Source organism: Tamandua tetradactyla, chromosome 1, assembly GCF_023851605.1.
Source record: "Tamandua tetradactyla isolate mTamTet1 chromosome 1, mTamTet1.pri, whole genome shotgun sequence".
In the NCBI taxonomy this organism is placed as follows: Eukaryota; Metazoa; Chordata; class Mammalia; order Pilosa; family Myrmecophagidae; genus Tamandua; species Tamandua tetradactyla.
The window spans coordinates 212,711,523-212,733,008 of record NC_135327.1 but is presented as its reverse complement, the minus strand read 5'-3'; the positions used below and the strand labels follow the sequence as shown (position 1 = coordinate 212,733,008).

General features: G+C 39.8%; 2 long non-coding RNA genes across 4 annotated transcripts in view; one reads left to right on the top strand and one right to left on the bottom strand.

The window, feature by feature from the left end:
* Positions 1–19,016, bottom strand: part of LOC143688027 (uncharacterized) — a 45,912-nt gene extending 26,896 nt beyond the window's left edge. For all 3 annotated transcript variants that reach the window (XR_013177791.1, XR_013177792.1, XR_013177793.1), the window contains exon 1: positions 18,906–19,016. This is a non-coding gene — a long non-coding RNA (uncharacterized LOC143688027). The remainder of the gene's footprint in view (positions 1–18,905) is intronic.
* Positions 19,017–19,110: 94 nt separating this feature from the next.
* On the top strand, positions 19,111–21,148 carry LOC143688024 (uncharacterized). Its single transcript, XR_013177790.1, has 2 exons — positions 19,111–19,671; positions 21,027–21,148. It is a non-coding gene; the product is annotated as an uncharacterized LOC143688024 (long non-coding RNA).
* The last annotated feature ends 338 nt before the right edge of the window (positions 21,149–21,486 follow it).

Below are 21,486 nucleotides of genomic sequence, written 5' to 3'. Positions count from 1 at the left end.
GGCATGCTAGTACTAAGAGATGCCTTGGGGGATCCCTGAATTCCCTGTGAACTCTTCTTTACCTCTAATGTGTAGTAGCAGTCTTATTTCCCCTTGATCATCAGGATCAATCACCCCAGGTAATACAGTAATTCCCTTCTCTGCCTGTTGATTCAGAGGCATGAGGAGCCCAAAATGGCCAGGTGGCAGCCTTTATTTCCAGTACAATGTAATCTTTGCTATGCCTCCTGATAGAGGCACTCCTTTTAAAACTAAAACCTGTAGACCAGCAGAGTTTAAGGTTGCAGATACAGGAAGAAAACAATTTTCTAAAGGATCACTAGGGGTAGTAGTGAATGGTGCCACTCCCATTTTCACCCCTTCATCCCTGGACTTGTGAATCCTGGCTATGAGAGAAATGACGCTAGAGAGTGAAAGCTGACTTAGATTACGCACAGCCTCCTTGAGAACGTACCTCCAGCACTGCAAGTTGTTATCACCTATTTGGCAGTATAATTGAATCTTCAAAAGATAATTCCACCATTCCATCAATCCAGATAGTTCAGGGTGCTGGGGAACATGGTAAGACTAGTAAATTTCATGAGCATGTGCCCATTCCTACACTTTATTTGCTGTGAAGTGGGTTTCTTAGCCAGAAGCAATGCAGTATGGAATACCGTGATGGTGGATAAGACATTTTGTAAGTCCATGAATGTTGGGTTTGGCAGAAGCATTGAGTGCAGGGAAGGCAAACTCATATCCAGAGTATGTGTCTATTCCAGTTAGAGCAAAACACTGCTCCTTCCTTGATGGGAGTGGTCTAATGTATTCAACCTGCCACCCAGGAGCAGGCTGATCACCTTGGAGAATGGTATCATATTGGGAACAGAGTGTTGGCCTCTGCTACTGGTGGATTGGGCCCTCAGCAGTGACTGTAGCCACTTTGGCCTTGGTGAGTAGAAGTCCGTGTTGCTGAAGCCTTGTATAATCTCTATCCCTACCACCATGGTCACTTTCTTGATGAGAGCATTAGGCAATGACAGGAGTGGCTGGGGAAAGAAGACAATTTGTATCCACAGAACAGGTCATCTTATCCACCTAATTATTATAATCTTTCTCTGCTCAAGTCACCCCCTGATGAGCATTCAGATAGGATACAAGTATCTTCATTTTTTGCCCACTCACAAAGGTCTATCCACACATCTCTTCCCCAAATATCTTTGTCACCAATTTTCCAATCATGGTTTAAGTCCTTGACCATCCAGCCAAACCCTTGACCACAACTCATGAATCAAAATATAAACTCACCTCTGGCAATTTCTCCTTCCAAGCAAGATGAATAACCAGGTGCATTGCTTAAAGTTCTGCCCACTGGAAGGATGTTTCTTCACCTTTGTCCATCAGTGATGTCACAGGAAGGGTCTGTAGTACTGCAACTGCACACTTTCACGTGGGACCTGTATATTTTCTAGGACCATATATAAATCAAGTTCAAGTTTTCCCTTCCTCAATCAACTGATTATAAGGAACTCCCCAAAAGGTCATAGCTGTGGGCTGGGAAAGAGAAGTTAATGTGATAGTAGTGGGTGCTATGGGCATTTGGATCACTTTTCCATGTAATATACTTGTGTCTTCAGGACCTGCTCAAGTCCTCTCTTTTATTTTATGATGGAATGCTGCTATGCATGCCCAACTTTATGGATTGTTGGGTCAGGTAACATCCAATTCATGATAGGAATCTCACCAAGGTAACTTATTGGCCTATGGTTAAGGAGTCAAGCTCTACTACAACCTGGAGCAGGCTAAAAGCGGTTTCTCAAAAAAAAAAATGTAATCTGCAGAGGATGGAAGGGTTTGCTCCAACATTTTAAGGGACTGCATTGTAATTCTCCTATAGGGGCCTACCACAGGTTCCAGATAGCATCTCTGTTTGCCACTGACACCCCAGCACCATTGGATCTGATGGATCATATGGCCCAAGTGGCAGAGCAGCTTGCACAGCAGCCTGGACATATTGCAGACCCACCCTCCTGCTTTGGTCCCCATTCAAATCTAGCATCTTTTTAGGTCACTCCATAAATGAGTTGGAATGGCAAACCCAAATGAGAAATATGTTGTTCCCAAAATCTGCAGAGGTCAACTAGGCATTGTGTCTTTGTTTTGATTGTAGGAAGGACCAGCAGCAACAGTTTATCCTTCTTGGAAATTTCACTGAGATGGAAGAACCCTGAATTTTTGTGGAATTAATCTCTCACCATCTGACACACAAATGTCTTATCAATAAGTCTAAATTATTTGCTACTTCTTGCTCACTAGGTCCAATCAACATGATATTATCAATATGATATACCAGTGCAATGTCTTATGGGGGGGGTGATGAAGTTCCTTGTGGACAAATTTATGAAATAGGGCTGGAGAGTTGATATTCTTTATCAGAAACAATTGAAGAAATAACATTTGCCAGGTCATTAGCTGTGTACCAGTTATCAGAGGCTGTGTTGATGTTCTCAAACAGTGATACTTTATCTGAAGCAGTAACTGAAATTGGTTAAATTTGTGATAACCCAATGTCATACTCCAAGATCCATGTGTTTTCTACACAGCCCAAATAGAAAAGTTGAATGGGGATGTTGTGGTAATCACCTCTCCTACATCTTTCAAGTCTTTGATGGTGGCACTAATTTCTGCAATCGCCCCAGGAATGTGGTTTTGCTTTCAGTTCAGGGAACAAGTGTAGGGATTTTGTCAGTTGCTGAGTATGTGTATTCCAATTATGCATTCTGAAACTGGGAAAACAACCACAGAATTTATTTGGAGAAACACTGGATCCACTGTGAGATGAACTGGAGCTATAACTTCATTGATCACTTGACCTCCATAAACACCTACTTTGACTGATGGATCACAGTGACATTTTGGATCTGCTAGAATCAGTATCACTTCTGAGATGATATCTAATAGTCTCTGAAATAAATGATCATTTCCTTCTTCCTCAAACAGTTTTCATGGTAAAAGGTCTTAGGTCTTTTTGGGGAAGGCTGGGAGGAAGATTAGCAGTATATATTTTTGGCAGTGTAGGAGGATCCTTCCCCAAGAGGACACAGGTTTCCCTTCATTCAAAGGGCTTTGGGTCCATAACCTGTCTCAAGTCTTGGAATTGGTTAAGGGGCCATAACTCTCTGTTTTTGTTATTCAAATTAGACTTGAATTGGCTTAGAACTCTTCCGTTTATACAGATCAAGTAAGAACTTAGTAGATTCCCACCTATTTCACTTCTAGGTACCCCATGATCTACTAGCCAATGCCATAGGTCTCTATGTGTCAGATGATTTTGATTGCTGCTGAGAGTCTGCTGTCCATGATGGTAACCACACCCACCTTATCTTTGGCAATTTAGTGCTGCTATTTGGCTTCTGCCAACCTAAGAACCGATTATCCCCATTGTATTTAAGGATCCAAGTTCAGTGACAACACTTTCCACAGTAATATCTGACCCACAGAGAACAACCATAGAGCCCTTTAGGGATAATGGAGTTAGTTTCAGAAATTCATTCTTCACAGTTCTGCTGAAAAATATGTCCTCTGGACATTTCTGTGATGGCTGAGCAGATCTTACATAATAAATCCACTCTAACAGTCCAATCTGTCTAAGTCTTTGGATCTCCTCCATCTACATTATACCAGGGCAGTCCTGACATTTCAATTTTAGGCAATGTAGGTCACCCTTTGATCCGTGCTTCAGTCAGCCACTTGAACAAACTGTTAGAGCCTTTTCTAACCCCCAAGCTATAATATTGAATCCAGATTATTTGCGTAGTGTGCCCATATCAATAAATTTAGATTGATCCAACTTTATATTCCTTCCACCATTATCCCTCACCCTTTAAATACATTCCCACTCATATTCTCCTGATAGCTCTCTATATATAATTTAGAAAAATCATTCAGTTCTTTTGGAGCATAGCATACCTCTTCATGGTTCACATTTTTACCTTGCTTTTTGCAGCTTTTTAGGACCTCAGTCTAGTTATAGACCAGGAAGAAAAGAGGATGGTGGGGGTGGGTCATGAAAATAATTAGAAGTGCCCTTCAAGCCAACTACCTCAAGGCATTCCATTGCAGTTTCATCTGGTGAAATAGGACTAATCTCTTCAGACAGAGAAGTGAGGGATGTTTCCCCAGGGGAGGTGGTAACAGGTTTATTAGGCTCAGCAGAGCTAATCTCTTCAGTGGAGATTGGATGATACATTCTTTAGGGCAGACTGAAGGTTGGGAGACTGGTTCCTCAGGGCAACCAGGAGTTGGGTGACTGATTTCACCTCCTGATTCCTTGGGGCAGACAATTATAGATTTATCTATCAAAAACTCAGCAGAATCTTCAATGCCCCCACTACCATCATTATAAACCTATGTATCCCCATTCCAATTTTCAGAATTTCAATTCCTTCCAAACAATGCCATTTCTTTAACAACAGACATTTTGCAAGGTTGGGAATTTAATGTACCTTGTAATTCAGCCACCCACACAATGAGACTATGGGTCTGATTTTTAGAAATCTCAAGCCTGTGGCTGCACAAGGTAAGATTTTCTTTCAGGGAACACAGAGAAACTTTCACATCCGTTACATGGCACTTATTTGGGAATTTGAAGCCTTGATCTCATCCCTTTCTTGTACAACTGTATACAGCATATTTAGGAACAACCAATCAATATCATTATACTTTTTACTCTATAAACTCTGTTAAGGTGTCAGAAACACTCTCACCAAGAGCCTTGCCTCTTATATGCATTTGAGTAGCCATATCCAGTGGGGATATTTTGCATCTCTCTATTGCCAATTCATGCCATGGACTATCAGTGCCATCTCGATTGCTGGGAATAGAGCCATTAGTGCATTTAAATCTAATCAGGTTAGAAAAAATCCCAGAAACAATTCAGAAGTCTCATCTTTAAGATTCTGTGTTTTAAGAACCAGTCCTTACACCAAAGTTGTTGTATTCAAAGTTCCCTAGTGAAACAGAACTGACAGATGATTAGTTAGATGATAGATAGGTAAATAGATAGATAGATAGATAGATAAATAGATAGATAGATAGATAGATAGATAGATAGATAGATAGATAGATAATATAGATATATAGATGTAATATAAATATGAGTTTTTATAAGAATTGTTTCATACAACTGTGGTTATTGGCAAGTGCAAATTCCATAGGCCAGACAGTGAGCTGGGAACTCCAATGAAGGTTTTTGATGAATTCCCAGGAGAAGCTGGGTGGTTAAAGAAGAAATGAAAATTCTCTCTTTTGACTGCTGAAATCATTGCTTCTTCTTTTAAATACTTTGACTGATTGTATAATATTTTTCTCAATATTAAAGGCAATCTCTAAATTAATTGTAGGTGTAATCAGCCACAGATGTAATCAAATTACTAATGATTTAAGGCCATGAAATACTCTCACAGTATCAATCAGGCTAGTGTTTGCTTGACTAGACAACTGCACATCATAACCTAGCTAAATTGACACATGAGGTTAGCCATCACAAAATCCTAACCCACTATACTTGTGAGTGTGATCTGATCTGGAAATAGGATTTTTACAGAAGTGTTGAAATTAAGATGAGGTCATACTGAATTAACATAGGTCTGAATCCAGAATGTCTGGTGTCCTTAAAAGAAGAGGAGGAGAGTGTATCAGTCTGGGTTCTCTAGAGAAACAGAAATAATAGGAGATATCTGTAATATGATATTTATAAAAGTGTCTCATGCAACGGTGGGAATGGGAGTCCAAAATCCATAGGGCAGGCTGCGAAGCTGGCAGCTCCGATGAAGGATATGGACAAACTCCATAAGAGAGGCTAACTGACTGAAGAAGCAGTGAAAAGGTTTCTCTTCTCCCTTAAAAGTCTTCAACTAGTTGTATTATCTCATTGGTGGGAGACACACCTTAGTTGATCACAGATGTAATCATCCACAGATGCAACCAACTGACTGATAACGTAATACATCAGCCTTCTAGTCTATCAGCCAGTCACGAAATATCCTTGCAGCAATAGTCAGGCTAGTGCTTGCCTGATAAGATAACTGGGCATCATTACTCGACTAAGTAGATACCAGAACCTAACCAATCACAAAGAGACATAGAGCGAACTAAGCCATGTGAAGAAAGAGATGGAGATTGGAGTGATCCATCTACAAGTCAAGAAATGCCAAGAATTGTCCACAAATATTAGAATCTAGAATAGGCAAAAAAGGATTCACCCCCTATAGGCCCTGCTGATGCACTGATATCAGGCTCCCAGCCTTCAGAACCTTGAGACAATAAATTTCTTGTGTTTTAAACCACCCAGTTTGAGGTACATTGTTACAGCAGCCCCCATGAAACTGAAACAATATTCTTCCAAGTCTAGGTAGACTATCACATATTCTTTTATTTAATAAATATTTATTAAGCAACTACTTTGTGCTAAACAACGGTAACTAAGACATGGCCATCGTCCTGCTGGGACTCACTCTGTTTTGGGAAGCCAGATGTACAAACACATGATGACAACCATGTGATAAGACCTCTACTACTCCTACTGAAAGGAAACATAATGTGGTAATGGATATATGGAATGGGCAAGAAGAAAGGGCTCATCTGCTGAGTCAGACTTTTGCAAAGGTGAATCACACCTTTTTTCTCACTGTCCCTTCAGTCCTATCAGATGGGGGTATTATCTCAATTTTGTACAAAGAAGGCTAAACAGAGAGATTAAGTAACTTGACCAAATTTACACAGCTGAGCAGGAGCAGGAATGGACTAGAAAGCCAAGTTCAATTGTCTCCAAATCTCTTACTATTTGGTACAGGTGGTATGGGTGGAACAGAACTGAAGGACAATGCCAGGTAAGAGAGCTTCGGGTGCTAGCAGACATATGAGGTTGGACCAGATGAGGGAATATTTAGAAGCAGGCTTATGATTTAGAGAGCTTACTTTGACTGTTATTTGGAGGCTATATTATTTGGAAGCGAGACTAGAGTCAAAGAAACCATGAATATTGTCATTCTCTAATTGCTAATATTTGCAAAACTCATTTAAAGAACAATAAAACAAAACAAACATCTAAAAATCTAAATACCTATATACTCATCAGAGCTATTTTTCTTTATCTTAACACTTTTAAAACAAAACTTAACCATCTTCGTAGTCGCTAAAATGTTTTACCAGAAAACAGACGGTAGAACTCTTGAAGCATTGAGCTTCATTTCAGGTGCAGCACTTTAGAGCTTCAAGACTGTATTTTGAAACTACAAAACATTTGTTGATCACTTTTTCCTTTTCCTCCAAATTAAAGAGAAAACAGAAAACATAATCTCTTTATTCCTCTAGTTATACCATATAGGGTTCTCTCTATCCTAGATACCCTAGGGAGACACTTGCTTTAACTCAGTAGTTCGTTTTTGAGCTTTAAAAAGTCATTCTTTAGGCTTTTTAGATTACCTCCCCCTCCTTCTAACAAACTCTAGAGAAAACACAAAACCGGGAGAGACTTTCTGAATCCAAGCCAAGCTAAAGATTTCCCAAATGGGGATGGCATGGGGGGTGGGAAGGAGTTGATGATTACTCATCTGCGCTTGTCCCTTATCAATGCCTAATGCATATTGAATGATATAATGTGATATAATTGAATGATATAATGCATCACACCATCATATGTGATTATTTTCTCTTTTTAAAAAACCAAACTACTGACCTTTACCATAACAACTTTAACTCTAAAGTCCTGAAAGCCAATGTGAAGATTCTGACCACAGTGACTGAGGATGGCTTTTCCATATTCATTCTCTAACTGAGGAACTAAAACACCAATTCTACTGGGTCCTTGGTGAGGTAGTCACAATTTAAAACTCATTTATCACCTGATCACCCAAGAACCCCTACTGTGATAGGTGGGTCACAATACCAAGCATTAGTATGAACTCAGAATGTGTGACTAATAATCCTCTAACGCTTTTCTTATTATCCTTTTCACAGAGTAAAGTTACCTGGAATTATGCTTACATGTCCACTAGGGGGAAAACTAGGAGGAATATCCCCAGACATATGTATGACATTATTTCAGAGTCCTTCCTTATGTATAGTTAGTGTTTATTACAAGTGGCCCAAAATCTGTAAACTGATTCAAACATGAGAATTAGAGGATGACAAGTGCCTTCTACCATAGTTCTTCAAATCCAGCATCAGTTTGTCTGAGTGAAAACAATTTCTGTTATATAAACTAAGTAAGAATTTATGAGCTGTCCATCTTTAACTAATAAACCACCACCAACCATCCTTACAGATGAAAGCATTCTCACTGATTCTGGTCCCAGTGCCCACATTATTAACTTCTTTAATTGCCATCACTTGGGCTTCCCAACATCAACAGTGAATTCAGGGAGTTAATTTCCTTAACAGCACCATCTTCCCTCTACATCCCTGGCCATCAGAGAAAAGCCTCCAAAGAACTTTTCAAAAATGCTTGGACTCTTCACTTCAATATATTTCTCAAGACCTTAATATATCAGTAACCAGACATACCACCCAAGTGTCCTTGAATTTTGTATGCCCCAGTTCAATTCTACATAGCAGCAACCAAGTTCCCCAAAGTCTTGCCATCAGTCGGTATTTCATTCTAGGTTAACCACAGACAAACACTTATTAAACTGTTTTGCCACTTCATACCATGGTTGTCCAGATTTGTATCCCTTAATTTGGGTTCTACTTTCAATACTTTCAACTCTAAATCTCCCCAATTTCCTAAGAACCTGTTGGCTACAAATGCTTTTGGTACCAACTTTCGTATCACTCAGGATTCTTATTTGCAACCAATGGTAACTAACTTTGAATAATTTAAGGAAAAGAATACATTTTTGAAGGTCTATTGGGTGATTCAGAAAAATCAATAAAAACAAAAAGAGTCTAGGCTTTTTGGAGCCTCAGGCAAACATTTACAAAAGAACCAGTTTGATGAGCCACTATTGACACTGACACTGGCTGCTGGACAACACATCTTATGTTTCCACCACTCCCAGCACTGGACACAAGAAGCTGCTATTGCCCTTGCAACTAAATGTTGCTGCTTCTGCCTCTGCAACCACTGAAATTAATTCTCCACTCTGGCTTTTTTGCAACCCTAGCTCCAGATCCAATGTGTCATGTAGGCATGTGACCTAGACAATCCCTATTATACAGTTTGGGGAGAAGGAGTGTATCTAGATCTGGGGGCTTTATTTAGAGGAAGGTTGGTTTTGTCTCTCCGCAAAATACACACAGTGGGGAATTCCCCAATCATGTGACAGGATCAAGATTGTGAATAGCGAAAAAATTAAATATCTTTGTCTGTGTGTACAGTACAAAAGCCATCCTAGTTTTTACATGCATTGTTATCTAAAAGAAGATCACTCTAAAGAAAAAATCTTCATCATGGGGTACGCTAGTTCTTTAGTCTCATAATCTAGCCATCATTAGAGTTCCTTTTTCCAATAGTTGGTCATATCAATGAAATATGCAGGAATAAGACTTATGAAGTTATTGAATATATAGTTATTAAAATAGATATAGCAAAGTAAAGCCATCTAATAAAATGCATGTCTGACAGTGAAAAGTTTGGGAAAACTTTATGGATGCTTCATAAATGTTGTATTATCTATTTTGACAGTACCATAGATAGCCACATTTATTATGATCCTAAGTAGTAAATATTTATACATTTAGGCCCTATTTATGTCTCTAGTATAACTGTCAATCTCAAAATCAACTGCAGAGTTTACACAAAGAATCCAGTTTTCTAAAGAATTTTCAACTTAACATGTTTCTTTCAAAATATTCATAATATTATGATTCTAGTGAAAGTATTCTCTCTTCAAAATTTAATGTGGTTTGTCATTTCTTCAGGAAAGATTTATTTTGTACACAATTTTAGAATGCTTGCCTTGGGTTAAAAAAGGATAGTCATCAGAAGGCAGAAATTTCAGACCAAATGTGTACCTTCCAACCAATCCTTTCATCAAAAAAATGCGTGAACTATCAGCGAAATAAGTACAAGGTAATATGATACAGAAAGAACACTCATATGTTAAGGTCAAGACTAAATACAAGGGTAAACAAAAAAAAAAAGTGTGGAGGTGGTCAAGGAAGACACTAGAAGTTTTGAGCTGGATTTAATAAAAAAAAAAAAGTTCATTGATTAGAAGAAAAGTCAAGCATAGAGAGAGGCACTACTTTGTCATTTATGACAATTCTAAATCCTACCTGCCAATGAGTCCTAAAAAGGAAATTTTTTCAGGCTCTTTCTAAAATAAGCTAAACAAAATACCAAAATACTTCATGATATTTACAGATTTTATAATCTGGTACTTGCCCAGACAAATATTGAACACCAGTGGGAAAAATGTAAACTTCGCTTCTCAACAAGACTTTGCAAAGTCCTTGTTCTAGCCCAGTGCCTCCCAGAAATGTCTTCATGCCCTCTGGGGATTGTAGTGCAGCGCTACCTTTTCTGGCTCCAAAATACTCCTGGAACTGCTTGGGGGGGTAGGTGAGCCAATTTTGAAAAACCTAGTGCGGGTTTGTAATTTGAGGCAGGGTTTTAAACCTTTCAGTAAACATCAACCCTCCAAGTTTGAGAGAGATATAGAAACATATCCAGAAAAATATGTAAACATGTTTTTCCCTAAAATCGCTGTACTTCCTGCATCCAGTCAAGCCAGAAATACCACAAGTGCAACCTTTCTCACAGTAGTTTTCCACTTCTTCTCTGGGTCTCGGCCAGAATACCGAAGTAGAGAAATGAGCAATAATAATAAAAACGGGGTCCCTTCCAGGAAACACGTTAAATGAATTCAACCACCTCATTAGCAGCACTAACAGTAATGATTATAGAAATAGCCCCAGCTTTCATTGCCTGGGTCATAGGGATGGAGAATGGCTTGGAAATTCGACAGCAGATGAAATGTACTTTTCACAATGCTCCCTCAGACTTGCATAACTGGAATTGTAGCACTGCCAGAGGATTTGTTGATAATTGAGCCTAAACTACTCACTTGGAGGAAACTGAGGTCCAGAGACATTTAACCAAGATGATAGCGAAACTGGGCCAGATGTCAGGGCGACTGCCTCCTGGCCTCCCAGTCCAGACCATTTTCCACTACACCACTTAGCTCCTTGCTCAGACTCTGCCAATAACCACAGGCGTGACGCTCAGACTGCAGCTGCTGCTACAGCTGCTTTCCCTTCGTTCTCCTCATATGCCTCCTCTCCTTTGATGTCAAACGCAGGGAGCTAGAATGGGAGCTATTTCTGCAGATAGGAAGTGAGGAATGTGATGGTGACGATCAGAATGGCCTAATTTTGCCCAACACCCCCAAATCCAGATTTGTGGAGCACTTCTTTGTCTTTCTATTATTATCTAGCTGCTAAGTCATAATGAGATGGCCATGAAATTGGGAATCCTGCCTCAGTTTTCTAATCTATATGATCATGATAATAATAGTACCTACAGGTTAAGTGGCTTAACACACTTCCTGGCGTCTTCATCATCATTGTTATTTTTCTGTGGGTAAAGCTTTCTGATAAATTGCAAGGAATAAATCAAGGATGTAAATGAAGCATGCACAATTACTAAATGAGCAGGGAGAGTCAACTATTCTGGGTCCATTCCAGAGAACGAGTGAGGAAACCATAGGTGGACCTAGTATGGCTCGCATTGCCTAAGTGATAATTCAGCTGTGAGCCACTTTCTGGAGAATCTGCAATTACTGAGACCCAAAGGAGTTCCATAGAAAAGGTTTCCTAAGCATATACTTTTGAATTTCTGTCATTTAAAAAGAGAACCACCATAAAAAAGGTGTTGTATATGAGCCAATCTTTTTAAAACATGGGAAGGCTCAGGAAAAAAAAAATGCCACTTATTCCTTGCAATCTTAACAGCAGGAAGGTAGATATTTTCAAATGTAAACAAAATAAAATAGGAAACTGTAAAAGCGTGTTAGTATATTTGAGGGAACCCTATTACTGCATAGATTTTAAAATATCATCTTTGAGCAGAAGAAAAAACACCTGTCAGTGAAGTTCATCTATATGCATTAAGCTGAAAAAGTCATGTTCTTTCTCTAATAAAATTCTAAAACAGATGATTAATATAGCCAAGAACTGAGTTAGATTAATTAATTTGGCTAATTTGAAATAATATGGCATTTTGAGAGCATAATTTAGTCTCAGTTCAGTGATGAAAAACGGACTTCAAGAGATTCTTCTCCAATTGTTTCAGTCTTGGAATCCTTTTAATTTCATGTTAATCTAATTAGTAATTCCAATCACATGTGAAAGGAGAAAGAAACACATTTCCTCAGTTCACGGTCAATAATTTTGTATCCATGTGGACATCAGTGCTTTCTGTTTCTCACTCGGGGGTTGGAATGCTTCCATTTGATAATGGATGATAATGGATGGATGGAGTTTTTACACAGTTGCCTTCTCAGGGGAGACAGTGGGGTTGGTGAGTCAAAGGACGGAAGAGCCTTACACAGCACTTGCAATTTGACAGCACACCAGTCCTTCACAAATATTTCCCCCTGAAAACAGAGCTTATAAATGAGCAAGGGGGAGTGCTACAGCCATCTTCTCCATTACTGTGCCAACAACAAAGATCTTGCAATGATCTGGAGTTGGGAAGCAAGTAGATATAGAAGAGTCATCCTTCTGCATGAAGCAGATTACACACTTAAGGGGGCCTTTCTCCCAAAGACTTTGATTGTCACACAGAGAAAAAATGACTAAAGCATACCTCAGGGGCAGTGGTTATTAAAGAAAGAAAAATGGGCTGTAAATGTCAGTCGATATCAGTTGATAGATAGAAGTGTGGTAAGGATGAGGGAATTTTACAAAAGGGCAGAAGACAGCCTAGGGGAAACAATGGGGAAGCTGCATGCGGTTGCTACCTTTATTTTAGACAATTGTTACTTTCTTATCTTCCCAAAGAAGGATTCTGGCTCCATGTAAAAGAAGTTTGCAGGATCAATACCTGGTTTCTATGTATTAGGGGTAGTTCCCAGATGTGATTAGTTAGTCCTTTATTTTTGCTTTGCCATCTTGCATTTGGTTTCAAGTCAGAGACAATGGCCTGCTTTTAGATCATTACAAAGCAGTCATAATATCTGGGGGGATGTTTGTAATGGGGAATTTATTTGGTGAAATAACAACAACAAGAAAAACAAGAGTAGTACCAGAGAATCAGAACCAGAACCAAGAAAGCAAAGGGGTTTTAAGAACCAAGTGGTGGATAGTCAACTGGACAGAAGATGCTCAGAAATGGAAGAGGACATGAGTTGACCTTCTCCTGTGCTATAGTCTGGAGGTTTGCACCCTAAGCTAAGTATTTTCAACTGAATGACCAGCAATTGCCTCAATCTCAGTCTCTTTGCCAGGAGTAAAGACCACCTTTTACTCCAGCAAAGATTTTTGTCCTCTCAGCCTCCCCAATCTCTGTCCCTTCTAGAATTGGATCCCACAAGGCATTTTCTTCTCATAGGTTCAGCGTTATCACCTGTAAAATGTGATGACTGCTCTAAACAACCTAAATTCATGCTAAGGACTCGAATTTTGTATTTCATATTTTTATAATTCTTTATTCTTTTGATCTTCTCTTTGTAATGTTTCTTTTTCATTCTATTGCCACTACCTTTGGACTTGTTCAACTTGATGCAGCAGTTCTTCTAACTTGACTCTCCCCTCCCCACTTATCTTTTGTAGACATCCCTGTCAGATTAATCTCTCTCTTTATACAGAGATTTTCAACTTTTCACTGCTACCTAAGTTTGTTCAGGCAACTTTTAATGATTCTCCACAACTTGCAAGGTAAAATCAATTTCCCTTGATCTCATACTCCATCTCTTATACTACCTGTTGGCTACAGTCCTGCTGCCTTGACAGCCCATCCCCAGACCTATAGAGGACCGGTCACTTGTCCTGTCCATGACTGGGGACACTTGAGGAGTGTGCATACCTGGTGGAACGAGAGGAGTATAACCCAAAAGGATGGCACTCACAGTCTCCACCCACACCTTCTGTTTAAGCACTGTCTTCCCACCTTAGCTGGAAGGGAAATCTATAGTAAGAGGAGGAAGTGGTGAGAGCTTTAAGAGTCACAAAGCCTGAGAGCATGAACCAATGCCTGCAAAGTGCAACACACCGAAAGGGTTCATCTTGGCGACCATTTGCAACAAACCATCCCTATCTTGTTCTAGCTCTGCTGGATCCATCTTGCAACAATGCCCTGTATTCCTCTCTCCTCTGGGCCTCCCCACCTCTTTCACAGTGGCCTCCCAGTTGTTTGGGTTCTCTTATTTTATTCGTCATAGAAATGAGCTGATTTCTTCTTTTTTAGAGCAGTGCGTATTTTGGATTTCTCTTCTGGTAACCCAAATCTGTTTCATTTGCTTCCTCATGCTGTCCTAGCACACAGTCTGAATTGGCATTACCAAGCAAATGGGAGGTCAGGGCCCTGAAGAGTAGCCGTGAACTCAATTTTCACCTCATCTCATCATCTTTTCCTTTTCACAACCTCATGCACTGAACAGTGCTCTGAGGTAAGGAGTTAGCATGACAGGTCAAGGACAGGATTGGGCTCAAGGGCTTATTGAGTAGATGAAGCCAAGAGAGAGTGTTCAGAACTACAGCCAAGATAATACATCAAACCCAAAATGCTGAACTTATCATGAGGGTCAAAGGGAAAGGAAATGAGAGAAGAGAATGAAAAGCAAAGAAAGAAAGAGGTGAGAGGGTCCAGCCTCTGGCTGTGAAGAGGGTGGAATGCCTATATTTCTATCACTGGGGACTGATCTCATGACTCTGAGTGTGCCAGGCCAGATTAATGTCCATATGAAGACATACATTCATGCTTTCAACGTAACCTCCTCGTGCCTACCTGCCTTCATCCCATTTTTTGTCCTAAAGGTTCTCTCCTCATTATCTGAACTCTACTGTTTTCCTTAAGCCTCTGTGCAATCACACTTCCTCCTTGAAGCCAGGCTTGTCACAATATCCCTCAGATCATCCTCTCCTCTGAAACCCCACAGTTTGTCACTCCTAAAGCCCTTGTTATTTACCAAATTATCCTGCAGCTTATCTTTTTATGTGCACATAAATAGTTTACCTCCCCAGTGGAAGTTCTTTGAGGGCCGAGCTCATACCTTGCATATTTGTCTAAGTACTATGCCTTCTGCTTTCCTGTCTTGAACACAGTAAGCACTCTGTATATATCTGGATTGATTCTCAAACCATTAAGAAAGTGAGCAGGTGCTTGTACTGGCCCGAATTTATCATACTGTTAATTTTCCAAGATTAATTAAGCTTAGACTCTGGGATCAGTGTTTATAATCACTCAGAAAAAATCAGACATAGGAAATTATAAAATGTGGCTGCAAACTTAGATAAAAAAAAAAAAAGCAATGACTATGCTGTTTGTAGTGAACATAGAAACCTAAATTTATTTCTTAGGGGAGTTCATCTACCTAGAGGTTACATTTTAAATGGAATTCAGAAGGACCTGTTTTTTATAAAAAGAGAATATTTGAAAACCGGTGGTTATAATCTGGTGCAACAGTGGCAACATGCAGTGGCTGTGTGAGCCCCATTTATTCAGGGACATTAGGACATAGTAATAGCAAGGAGGATAACGACAGGGGTGTTTTTCCCCTCAGAGAATGAAGCAGCCACCCACAAAACTCACTAACAGTTTCTGGCAGAATTATACAAATCTTGTTCTGAGACATGACACCAATTTAACTCTTTTAGGAGCAAACTGTATTTTCTAGTCTTGCTAGGATTAATAGCTTAATTTACAATTTCATTTTGGCATTACCCATTTTCCTTTTCCTCGCCTCTAAAACTTAAAATCCTGTGTCAACTAAAATGAATAGCCTTTCAGTACGTGATATTTTTCCTAATCATCCTTGGGTCCATTTTCAAGGATTATATTAATGCAAAAGTCAGATAAGAGTGTCCCTTATAATAACAAAACAGTGGTAAGCAATTCACTTAATTTCAGTTTCAAAGGAGAAAAAAAAAATCTGATGCATTTGGTCTCAAATAAGGTCGAAGTCATCTATTTTCTCTCTTTTTTTTAATTGTAAATAATAACTGTCCAAGAAGCTTCCTGGTAAAATGTTGAACAAAAGGGAGAGAGAAGGATTAACTTGTTTCAGAGCAATCTTCTCTGGCCTGGTCTCCCAGAAGACGAACTGCCCTTCCACAAAGCTCTGTGGTACTGGCCATGACCAAATCCTTTGGGCACTCAATCCTGGTCAACCAGAACCCTGACCCCACCTCCCTCCTCAATCCACATTGTGCCCCGGGAGGATAATCCTTACCCTGGCTTTGAAGGCCTCATTGCTGCAAATGCCAGGTTCAGATCCAGGCCCTAAATCCTGCCAGGAGAGAAGTTCATCCTCCCTCCATCATAAATGCTAAGCTGCAGACTAGAGCTAGAGCCAACTTTATGCCACACTCACTGCCAGCATATTCTGATCATACCAAGGAGAGGTTGATGTCCTCCTAATCTTTCAAATTAAAAGCCCCGTGGTCCAAGGGCAGGCTCCGGATATTGCCATATTGCTCTCTGCTGGCCCAGTGTCATGGGCAATGGGGAGCCTGCACACAGGCCACCTCTTCTGTCACTGATGACAAATGTTCGAGCAGGTCTGCTGTGTGTGCCTTGTCATCATTTCCCAGACTAGAGGAGACCTTCTTCTTACTCTCTTGATCCCTTTCTCTCTAAGGTTAGGAAGGGAAAGTTAAGTTAAATAATACACAAAAAATAAAAAGGAAATCTAAACAGGTGACTTTCAGGAACTAGATATTATTTTCATCTTCCCGTGAACCAGAGAGGCAGGATTTATTATCATACCTATTTTACAAGGAGGGAATTAAGAATCAGTGAGATTGAGGAATTTATAAAACATTACACAACTATTAAAGGGATGAGTTGTTTGTTTATTAGAGAAGTTGTAGGCTTACAGAAAAATCATGCATGAAATATAGAGTTCCTGGACATCAGGACTTGATAGCTACAACATCCATGTGTTTCAGCCATCGTGATACTTGTCTGTGCCCCAGCAGGCTCCCAACATTTGCGTAGACAGCTCGTTCAGGGCACCTAGAGAATTCTTGATGAAAGCATTTTCTACAGACTCTCCTGGGCCACAACTACAAGCCATATACATACAAAATTCTCAATCTGTTACATAGGTACCTTCATTTTGAATGACTTTCCCTTTTCCTTTGGGGATGTATCATATTCTGGCATTCTGCAGACAAGCAGCTAAAGACACACAGTTTGTTATTGACAGATATTGAACACAACACAAATTCCTAACCTGCAGGCAGCTTTGCTCCTGGTAGACTGATGCTGTTCTTGCACAGCCTCCAGTGGTTCTTGCTAGAGGGGTAATGACTCTCCCTCTATAAATCTCCCCCTATTGTTCATGTTAACCATACCAATTTCTCCCTATAGTTGCCTCTTCCTGGCTTTTTTCTAGTGTGAAATCTAGAGCAAGATCTAGAAAACTCTTGCATTTCTTGAAAGAAACCATCAGAGAACCTGGTGTGTGTATGTCATACACTTTCAGATCACTTTTTTTTTTAATGAAATGCATCATGATGAATTAAATGGTGTTCTGTAAATCTGAAAGGCTGACACTGCCTATAAAGTCCACAATTAAGTTCTTCAACAAACTTTGATGCTGGGAGCGCCTAAATAAAGATAAAGTACTATTTCCAATTCTTCAACATCATTCCCTTCTGTCTTGGTTTCCAAGTCAAACAAGCAGATGCAGCTTGTTTGACTTCTCTGCCAGCAAGCATCTACTTCAGGTGGGCAGATACATGAGAATATGAAACCAAACTCTGGCACAGTCTCCTTTTAGGGAGTTGCAAAACCAAAAGCATCACTACGTTTCAAAGTCAACAACTAACTTTTAAGAAATTAATAACCTGAAACTAAAAGAGATAGTTCTTGCATATATGCATCTTGGTCATTCTCTGAATCACCAGCAACTTAATTTTCCTACAAAATATTATCAGCATATTTTAGCATTCTTTCAGGCACCACTCCCTATGTCCTCCAGAGACAAAAGTAAATAAAGTTAAAAATAGGTATTATCTACAAACATCCCCTTTCCTCCCTCTCTGCTGGCCTGGCTAACTCCAACTCATCCTACCAGGCTCAAATCAGGTAGCATCTCAGGGCAACCAGTCTTCCCTAAGTCTTCCAGCTGAATACAGTGCCCTTCTCTTTACCCATAAGCTTATTTCCATCATACCATTTATATCACCAAACTGTTTAACTGACTTTCTCTCTTCGTTGACCATAACCTAAGATGTGGGATGTGGTGAGTTAAATGTTACAGAATTGTGTTCCATCCCAGAAAAGCAATGAGTTCCATACTGGAAGAGCAGGCAGCATACACATATAATAACTCAATAGAAATTGGTTGAATGAATGAGTCATCAAGTTCTCTTCTGTATTGGTAAACACAATTGGGTATATGATCAGCTTAATTCACCTACTTTTAGTACAGGTCAATTGAATCCTGTTGGAAACAAAATTCTCAGTCAAGAAAGACATTAAAAGCATGCTGGTAGCAACTTGCCTACTCTGAGAACAATCATATCATTGAATAGCTTCCTCAGTATTGTGGTCTTTCATCATGAGAAGCTCAAAGACACTCAACTGCCTCTAGACCTCCCCTTTAACCTTTTTCCCCAATGCAAAACAGTGATTATTTTGGGACATCCCCTAGGCTGTAACACTGCTACTCTCTAGCTCTTTAGCACTGGAAAATTTCATGATAGGGCTGTCTCCTTTGGCTGAGATTGAGGGTTGTATATGTGTGTATACTTACGTTTTGCTTTTGCTTTGCTCCTATTCCCACAACCCACCTAGGGGTTTTAAGGGCCCATGTAGATCAATTTCTGAGTGAGTCTGTAATCTTTTGGAGTGGCTGTAGCTTAGATTTTAGAGTTTTAATTCTCTAAAACAGTGCTGTCCAATAGAACTCTGCAATAATGGAAAATTCCATAGTCAGTTCTGTTTCTAATAGAGAAGCCACCAGCCACACGTGACATTGAGCCATAGAAAGGAGGCTCGTGTGACTGAAAAACTGGATTTTTAAAACTCGTTTACTTTTAATCAATTTAAACTTAAGTGGCCTCATATAGGTGGTACTTCCATGTTGGACAGAAGCAGTTCTAAAATTCAATCAGTATTCTGATCCAGAATTCAGTTCTTAACTGATGAGTTAAAAAATCTGTTTGAGGGAAAATAATGCCTTCTCCCAAAGTGATACCCATGTCTTAATCCAAGGAACCTGTGACTGTTACTTTATATGGCAAAATGAAGCTTGCAAATGTGATTGTATTAAGGATCTTGATTATCCTGGAGTAACTGAGTAATCTCATGTATCCTTATAACAGGGTGAAGAGGGAGATTTGACACACTGGAAGACCATGGAGGCAGAAATTAGAGTGAAGAGGTGACATGACAAGAAATGCCAGAAACTACCAAAAGCTTGAAGAGGCAAGGCATGGGAGAGAGTCTAGAGCCTAGGAGGAGCCCTGTCAGCACCTTGATTTTAACCCAGTAATACTGGGATTTGGACTTCTAATCCAGTAAGACATTCAATTTATGTTGTTTTAAGTCACCAAGTTTGTGGAAATTTGTTACAGCAGCCACAGGAAAATAATACACACCTATATGAATGACTCATGCGCCCAGAACATTTATGAGAGAATATCTGACAAAGACTGAAGAGCCCCCAATAGAAAATATTCCCATTTTTGAAAGACTCTTATAGCTGGGGGATGCTTTAAGGGGTAGTGGTGAGTGAGGTTTAGGAGGTAAGGACTTGACCTGGAACATCCACAGGACCAGGATTTGAGACAACTTCTCAAGACTGGCAACTTCCACTTGAGAAAGAACAATTCCATGATGCTCCCAGAGCCTTGTGTAAACCAAGTCTGGTCCCAAACACTGTCCATCTCCATCTGAGTGAAGATCATAAAGCATCTGTGCCAAGGAGCTGTGTCACTTGTCTTTCTTGTTGGTTTCTGATGAGCCTATTTCTTCCACAGAAGCACAGGAATGGCATCTAATTCTGACTCCTGTATTATGTGATACAGCACCCGTTCAGGACCAAGGCACTCATGCCCCGAGATATGAGTGGTGTTGGTGGCTGATGGTTCATAGCTGTGCACCTCTCTGTGACATGACGCCAACGGATGCTGCTTCACCAGGGAGCACCCCACCCAGATTCCACTTAATACAGGGATACAAACTAGATCACTTTGCCTTGACTAAGAACAACTAGCAACTGAAGAGCCATCAAGTTCTCAAGCTCCCCATGGGAGCTGCTGCAACCGCATCACAGTTTAATATCTGCCCTGTTGGATATAGCTTCCTTTACTCCTTTACAGGAATTGATTTTAAGAATCCACCCCAATAGACCTCCTGCAAGCAAATATCTGCCTCAGAGACTCCTTCCAGGGAATCTCATCTATGACAGTTCCCATCAAACCTGTGGTTAACCTCACAGCCCTTCTTCTTTCCTTCCACAGCCAGGATAATCAGAGCAAGTGAAGATGAGAGTGAACAAATTGTCCTAGAAAGGGAGCTGTAATATGGAGGGGACTAAAAAAAATAATAAGATCACTAGCTCCCTAAGCTGTTTAGGCAAATTAAAAACTTGCATTTGCTAAATTACATGGTTTTATGTTATGGGTACTATCTTAATTTACCAGAGCTCTTATCATAAATGTCATACAATAGGTTGGTTTAAACAACAGGAAGGAATTGGCTTACTCAATGAATTGAGGCTAGAAGAAGTCCAAAATAAAGATATCCTCAAGAATGCTTTCTCCTGAAGGACTATAATGTTCTGATGCTGAATACCAGTATCCCTTGGGGTTTCTTAGTTTGTATTTCTGCCTACCATCTCATAGCAATGTCCTCTCCTTTTCTCTTCCAGGTTCCTGCTGACATCGGCTTCTGTGACTTCTGAGTTTTCTTTACAAGGCCTTCAGTTATCCAGATTAGGACCTGTCCTGATTCAGTTGACCACACCTGAATTAAAAGTAATACATCCAAAAAGTTCTATTCACAGCCAGTTCATGCCCACAAGGAGGTAGACTAAGATTAAGAGCATGTGTTTGTTGGGGTACATGGCTCAGTATACCACATAGATGTATAAGGGAATAAGGAAATTCATTATATATATGAACTATATAAATATATGTATATTCATGTATGTACATACATGCACACACATACACACAGTATTTGGGTGTGTATTTGTTATAAAAATATTACTATGCAAAATGCAGTATGGGTTATGGATTGCTTCACATCTTGAAGTTAGAAGAGCCAACCAAAAAACATTGACAAAATCTTTACACACATAATATCTCACTTGATCTCTCTGAAAACTG